The sequence below is a fragment of the Petaurus breviceps genome, unplaced genomic scaffold (genome assembly GCF_028583685.1).
Source record: "Petaurus breviceps papuanus isolate PSGF00001 unplaced genomic scaffold, PetGlider_PUasm1.0 76, whole genome shotgun sequence".
Classification (NCBI taxonomy): domain Eukaryota; kingdom Metazoa; phylum Chordata; class Mammalia; order Diprotodontia; family Petauridae; genus Petaurus; species Petaurus breviceps.
In genome coordinates, this window is record NW_027186473.1 from 50,948,230 (window position 1) to 50,956,095 (window position 7,866).

A 7,866-nucleotide genomic window follows, 5' to 3' on the forward strand; every position below is an offset into this window, starting at 1 on the left:
GAGAGAGAGAGAGAGAGAGAGAGAGAGAGAGAGAGAAAGAGAGAGAGAGAGATGGTATGGTATGGTATGGTATGGTATGGTATGGTATGGTATGGTATGGTATGGTATGGTATGGTATGTGTATACATGTGGTATGTATATATATGGCATATGTATATATGATATGTATATATATGTATTTGAATAATTCTATTTTAACAACTGATTAAATGAGATAACATACCTAAAGAAGTATGCAAATCTTAAAGCTCCATATGAATGCTAAGTATTATTAATTTTTTTCTATATCTCTGTTGCCCTTGCAAAAGGACAAGAAGTAAATAAATGTTTTTTGTATGAATTAATATCTTAATGAATTCTCAAAGCCACACTTCTCAAGTTCATTGTTCTGCATAAAGGCACTTCTACCATCACACATGTCATTAGTCTTTCTCAAAGATGCTCACATGTTTTAAGGACTCAAACATAATATCAAGAATTCCCTAAAAACCTTCAAGGTAAAATTTTCTTCCCTGATTAATGCCTTGGAAGCAATTTTGTAATTTCATCCTCTCTGGAGCTTTCCAATATTTCCTCCACTACAGAAAGTAAGCCTTGCTCTCCTCATCCCTCTATCCCTTATCCTGCTCAAATGTTGGAGCAGCATCAATCATAACCCTCCTACACCCAGAGTGTCTCCGGCTATTGAAAATGCTTGCCAGGAGACAGATGTTATACACAATTATTAGTCACTGCACGGAGAGAGGAAGAAGCAAACAACCAAACCCATAATGAACTCCAGCAACCACAAAGGGGAAAACAGGTTGCTAATTCACCAGCTTTTCATGTGATGACATATGGCTTGTCCATAGAGAAAATATTTCTCAACAGCAATCTTCCCTCCTACCTTCTCCCTGGCCAGATGGGAGGAGAGCAGAGTAAAGACAAATGGACAGACATGGCAGTGGCTCAAGAGCAAATGCAGCTTTCAGTTGGCAAAGAATATACTTGGCAGTCTCAGCTCTAGCATCAGAGACCATTCTGTCTTCTAGGCAGAGCAAAGCACTGGTGATCCTGTGTGGAGTCTTGCCCTTGAGAGCCAAGTCACTCAATCAGTCTCATAGAGTTTTCTAACCCTGGGTACAGAGCCTCAGAAAACAAGAGATCCTCCTTGAAACACAAATATAATCAAAGATGAAATTGGACTATATAGAATCTGCATTTTAAGTCAGTCTAGCATTAAAAGGAAAATATATAATTAGGAATTCCCATATCTAAAGCAAATTCTATGTAGGTGGTGAGAGAGAAAAAACCTTCAAGATGGTCTAAGACATCACTGCTGCTCATCGTTGAAAATCCATTTAGGCACAGACTCCCAGATCTGGTGGTGTGTGATTCAAGCAGTCCACTCTCATTTGGTACATTCATGGTAGTGTGTGGTAATAGGAAAGAGAAAGCCTCAGGAAAGGGGCATGGTAGTAATGGGATCTGTGGAGCCTGAGGTGACCTGAAATCAAGCAAACGAAGAGAATATACTTCCCTTGTCCCCATAAGAGCTAATGGAAGACAAAAGGCAGGGGAATGGAAGCCAGAACTGCAACAGGAAGGAAGGATTAACCTCTCCCATGTAGGTACCCTGGGTCAAGACTTAGTCACACTGACCTAATTATAGCTTTGTCATAGTCTGAGCAAAAAAAAGCAGACACTGTTCTTAAACTTTGACTTTGCCATAGTAGGCTTTGATCATCTTGAAAACTAAAAATGGGCACAGACACTTTAATTCGAGTTCAAGCTTCTGAACTGTTAACACTTTGTGTTTCTTAGGATAATTATTAGTGTAGTTTTCATAGGGACCTTAAGATTATTAATAGATTTAGAATTAGAAGGGACCTTAAAAAGTCATTCAGTCCAAAACCTTCATATTCAGATGAGAAAATTGAGGCTCAGTAAGAAAAAAACAGTAAGAAAAAAGTCACAATTTGTGGTCACACAGGTAACAAGTGTCAGAGGCAGGTTTCAGGTCTATGTTTACAGGACACCATTCCTTCTTAAGGAAATCTGGGATTGTTCATTCAATTATATTCAGAAAATAAGGATTGTGCAGGTACTATGTGCAAGGCAGCATGGCATAGTAGGTAAAGAGACAGATTTGAATATAGGAAGCCAGGAAGCCCTAGGATCAAGTCCTCCCTCTGATACACACTGGCTATAGAATCCTGATCAAGTTACAACCTCTCAGTGTTCTAGACAACTCACTACAATGGTAACTTAGAGGGAAGGTATGGATCTGCATTGGCAGAGAGAGTTTCCTCTCTCAGGAGCTCCCTTTACCAGTGAAATCACAAGTCTAATATCAATCCTTTTCCCTATCTCTATGTCAAAGCATCAAGCTATACATGGTAGGGATACAAAGAATAAACAGGAAACAGGTCCTTCCCTCAAGGAGCTGACACTCTCTTGGAGGGATACCACACATGTCCAGACAAGTAAACACAAGAACACTGGAGAAGGAAGACAACATTAACAAATAGGGAGATGAGAAAAGAGGATATGGAATCTGATCTGAATTTTAAAAATAGTTACAAATTCTGAAATATAAAGGGGAAGAGGAAGTAGCTGCAAGCATAATGGACAGCCTATGCAAAAACCAGAGGTAAGAGATAAAACATCAAGTTCAGGAACAGTAATTAGCTCATTCGATTGGAATGCAAAAAACAGGAATGAGAATAATGGGAAATAAATCTGTAGACCTGACTCTGTGCCCTATGTAGTGAAGGGGAAATATGAGAAGAGGAATTTAGGGCTTACTATCAAGTGTTGGGTACCTGATTATGGATGCTGCCAACATGTAACAATATACCAATCAGTACTCTGTGTACATGAGAAAGTAGCTTGAGCCAAAGAACAATCAGGGACTTGTAGCAGGTCACAGTAGAAAGGTCCCAGGTGGTAGCTATGAGTATGACAACAATGCCTCTATCATAATAACAATGACTATTATTATATTACCATAACCTAATTCTTCTCATCTTTTTTTATGGAGTTCATCCAAACTTGTCCTGTGACAAGTTGTTATGTTGCTTTTATAATTTATTGTTTAGTTGTTCTACAGAATATTGCCCAATTATATGGATATCCAATTATATGGACATATATATCCATTATCCAAATATCCAGTTATATAGATAAAATAAATGCCTTCTTAATTAAATCGCTAGGATGTAAACTCATCCCTTGTAGACTTACTGAAAATATTCTATTTATAACTTCAATTGCAGACAAGAAAACAGGGATGACATGCATCCTAGCCTGTTCCATATGAGATTTATCTATGTAGAGGTTCTATGTTTTCAAAGTTTTTTGTTTCATGTAGCTTGGTTATTGAATTTAGTATAGTGGCATCTATTAAAAACATCCTCATTTTTTTATGAATCATTGCTATATCTGAATGATTGTACACAATAGATTCATCTTTGATAATGCTCCAGTTCCAGTAATTGGTTGAATACTCCAAGATAGTTTGAGGTCCATATTCGTCGTATGGAAATTAGTAATTGATAAGTTTGAATGATAATGAGAACCTGATACATAATTCTAGTTTCAATCTATAAATGATCTTATAGATTACTGAGTGGTCAAATCATGTCTGGCAGTGAATACAGCAACTGCTAAATGTGCCACAATGAAGTGTTGCAAAGTTTCTAACATTGCCTTGCAAAATCTACATTAATCACCAAGTCTAAGCTTCTTCTTAAGGATAATTCTTCTCTAGTTTCTGGTGGTAATGACCTGGTCCTGAAATGTCATCATAAATCACTCCATTGTTTAAAATGCACATGATTTAGCCATCTATTAAGTGATTCTTTGTTCACATATAGCTGGTGTCACCAATGGAGGGTCTTTTGATTCCCATCTTGGATCTTAGCCATTTTATAAATTCCATCTGGAAGTAAGCCACTTTTGGTGATATTAAATAAATCTGTTAGTATTCTCAGCTTTTACTGTTACTCAGCAAAGTTATATATGCCTATTTCAAAAGTATTTCTATAGGTTTTTGATTTATTAATCAGACTTCTAAGAATCTTATCAATAACTTTACCCCATTTTGACATGGAAATGTCCATCTTTCTATATCTTCCTTATGGAAATAGGTCCTGTATTTCATTAATATTGTTAGGCTACATTTCAAATCTGTTATAATCCATTTTCCTATCCTGGAAATGTGCATTAATGCCACTACTATATAGAATTTAATTAAATGTTTTAAATGTCTTCTTCCCATTTAGATTTTATTTCATTAGGCCAATAAGCCTTGATGTTTTTGGCTACTGCCTTTTCTTTGATTTATTTATGCTTGATTGACTTGCATGAAATATACCAAGATATTTGTAGGGACTGTGCTTATTATTTCAATGTGACCCCTGGATTCAAAATTGAAGCCTTCAGTCTCTCTCTTTCCTTGCTGTACTTTAAGAATTTTATAATTAACCATTCCAAATAATGTTTTGAGAATATTTGAGAAAGATTTCATGAAATAATATGGTTTGCAATCTGTCTTTTGGTGGAATCATAGAAACTGATGTTGTTAATGTATATTGAGTAATTTGCAAGACATTTTAATTCATCTCCCTCTTTAATTTGGGAGCTATACATAGATCTATTGTAGAGAGATAATAAGGAGTGTAAGGCTAAGCAAAACTATAATGGACAATAATCTCCCTGAAAAATGCCACATTTTATTTTCATTCACTTTGACATTATTGTGTTGACAGTACATAGTAAATATAAAATCATTTTGGGGCAGAGTGGGGAAGGCAAGGCAATTGGGGTTAAGTGACTTAACCTAAGCTTCCACAGCTAGTATGTGTCAAGAGTCTGAGACCAGATTTGAACTCAAGTCCTCTTGACTCCAGTGCCCATTCAGTACACCACCTAGCTGCCCCAGAAAGTCATTTTCCATGTAAATATAAAGTATTCTAGGATTCTTACTATATTTTACAAATTTAAACTTTACAAATAAGCCATGAGTATAGACCTGAGTAAAAGGTTTTGTGATCATCAACAAAAGGAATATAACCATTTTGCCAATTTCAGCCAGTTCATTCAGTAATTACGTAACTGATAATGAGTTACTCTTTAAATCCTGGGATTTTGACACATCCTGTTTGCTCCTTGGATAACATATTATTTCTTACTGGTGTTTATAGACTATTAAGCAATATAAGCTGTAAATGTTTTGTGTAAAATGCATAAATATGTACTTTGCTATATATGAAGGGGATTTTGTTGTTTCTTTATAATATGTATATGGTGTCTTCTGTTAAAGTCAGGTAGGTGGCATAGTGTAAAAAGCATGGGACCTGGAGGCAAGAAGATCTGAGTTCAAATTTAGCCATCTCCAGGGTGGCTGCCAACACAGGTTCTTAGATCTCCTTTTCTAAAGGAAAGCAACACAAAATGGGTTAACCATCTTGCTTTAATCAATCAAACATATATAGTCACAACTAGTTCAGGGGAAAATGTCAGCACCCCGAACTTCAGAGTACAAAGACAGAAGTTAAGAGACAGAGAAACAGATCAAGCAGACAGGCTTCCAAACTGTCTGACCATTACTTACATCCATACCTAATCACAGTTACCAGAGAGAGAAGCATCAACAACTGGATTTTCAAAGCCAAGGGGCTTTCAATGGCTGCCCAGAGTCTCATCTGGTCAAATCACACAAAACTTCTCAAAGTGAGCCCCAAAGCAAAGGCTCCCATTAGGGATTATATAGCCTTCTCCAGTCTCAGAGAATGTAACAACACTCTTGACCCACTGCGCAATCACAAAGTATCTCTTGAAAAACAAGGCTCCCCATCACTTCTCCACTTTGGGCTAAGAGCATGTGTAGTATCTGTTCTTATCATTTTAATATCTAATATGTCCTCTATCCAAGGACAATGGCCGGAAAGCGATGGTACTGTGCACGGGGGCAGGCCAGGAAGCGAGGGTGCTGCGTGCAGGGGCAGGCTGGGAGAAGGCCTGACCAACGAGGGGGGCAAGTCATCCCACCGACCACAAGGGCCACTACCAGGCCTTTCACTAAAGGGCTGGGACTGGAAAGAGCAAGGTAAGAACCAAATGCAGGGCCCCTGTCCAGGACAACAAATACTCCTGTGACTACCACTCCATAGCCCAGAATATTTTTTTTAAAAAGCCCCTATCAGGACCTACAAGGACCAGGATGGCAGAGTGAACCCAGCCTAATCCAACCTATCTGCCCTCCCAAAAATATAGTAACTATTGCCCCAGGGCAAAACCCTCAACATTAAAGGCTTGGAAAGCCTAGAGGAAGGGCATGACTAGGGCCCTGCCTCAAAATGGGTAGAAAGCAGACTACAAAGACTCTGGAGTCCTACTATCCTCAGAGGGAGGAACCAGACTCAGAGGGAGACAATGTGGACTCCACACCCACAGCTGAAACATCAACAGGGAACGGGTCCCAAGCACAGAAAGCTCTCCTGGATGAGATTAAAGGGAACTCTGAAAACCAATGAGAGAGATAGAAGACAAAAATAAATAATTCTTTTAAAATCAAAATTGCAGAATTAGACAAACATTATAATGAAGAAAACAGCTGCTTAAAAAGAAAAGTGTATAATATGGAAAAGGAGTTCCAAAAACTAACCAAGGAAAATGATTTGCTAAAAACCAGAATCAACCAAATTGAAACAAATAACTCTATGAGGAACCAAGAATTAGTCAAACAAAACAACAAGAATGAAAAATTAGAAAAAGAGGTAAAATATCTCAGTGGAAAAATAACTGACCTGGAAAACAGATCCAGGAGAGAGAACCTGAGAATCATATGCCTACCAGAAAATCACGATGAAAAAATGAGCCTGGACAACATTCTCCAAGAGCTCATTAAGGAAAACTGCCCTGAGATACTAGAACCAGAGGGTAAAAGAGAAATCGAGAGAATCCACTGGACACCTGCTGAAAGAGACCCCAGATTGAAAAGTCCTCGAAATGTTGTGGCCATACTCAAGAACTACCAGGTAAAAGAGAAAATGCTTCAAGTGGCCAGAAAGAAACAATGCAAATTTCGAAGAACCACAGTGAGGATCGCACAGGATTTGGCAGCCTCTACACTGAAAGATCAGAGGCAGTGGAATTCAATTTTCCGCAATGCAAAAGAGCTCAGGTTACAACCAAGGATCACCTACCCAGTGAGACTGAGCATATTCTTCCAGGCAAAGAGATGGTTATTCAATTATAGGACATATTTCCAGACCTTCCATAAAAACAATATACCAGAGGTAAAGAAGGGAGGGAGATGAGTATTATATGAGCTTTTCCCTCAGATAATAATCATAACTGTGAATGTGAATGGAATGAACTCTCCCACAAAACAGAGGCGGATAGCAGAATGGATTAAATATCATAATCCTACAATATGCTGTTTATAATAAACACATCTGAAACAGAGGAATACACAAAGGGTAAAGGTAAAAGACTGTAGTAAAATATATCATGCCTCAGCCATGGAAAGACAGACTAAAAACTAATTGGAAACTAAACAATTTAATCCTAAAGAATGAGTGGGTCAAACAAGAAATCATAGAAACAATCAGTAACTTCATTCAAGAGAATGACAATAATGAGACAACATACCAAAATTTGTGGGATGCAGCAAAGGCAGTTCTTAGGGGAAGTTTTATATCCCTGAATTCATACATGGATAAATTAGAGAAAAGAGAGGTAAATGAATTGGGCATGCAATTGAAAAATCTAGGAAAAAAAAACAAATTGAAAATCCCCAATTAAATACTAAATTAGAAATACTGAAAAATCAAAGGAGAGATTAATAAAATGAAATTAAGAAAACTATTGAATTAATAA

General features: G+C 37.5%; 1 pseudogene; it reads left to right on the forward strand.

The window, feature by feature from the left end:
* The first annotated feature begins 5,837 nt into the window (after window positions 1-5,837).
* LOC138175232 (U2 spliceosomal RNA) lies at window positions 5,838-5,937 on the forward strand (annotated as a pseudogene).
* Window positions 5,938-7,866: the final 1,929 nt, after the last annotated feature.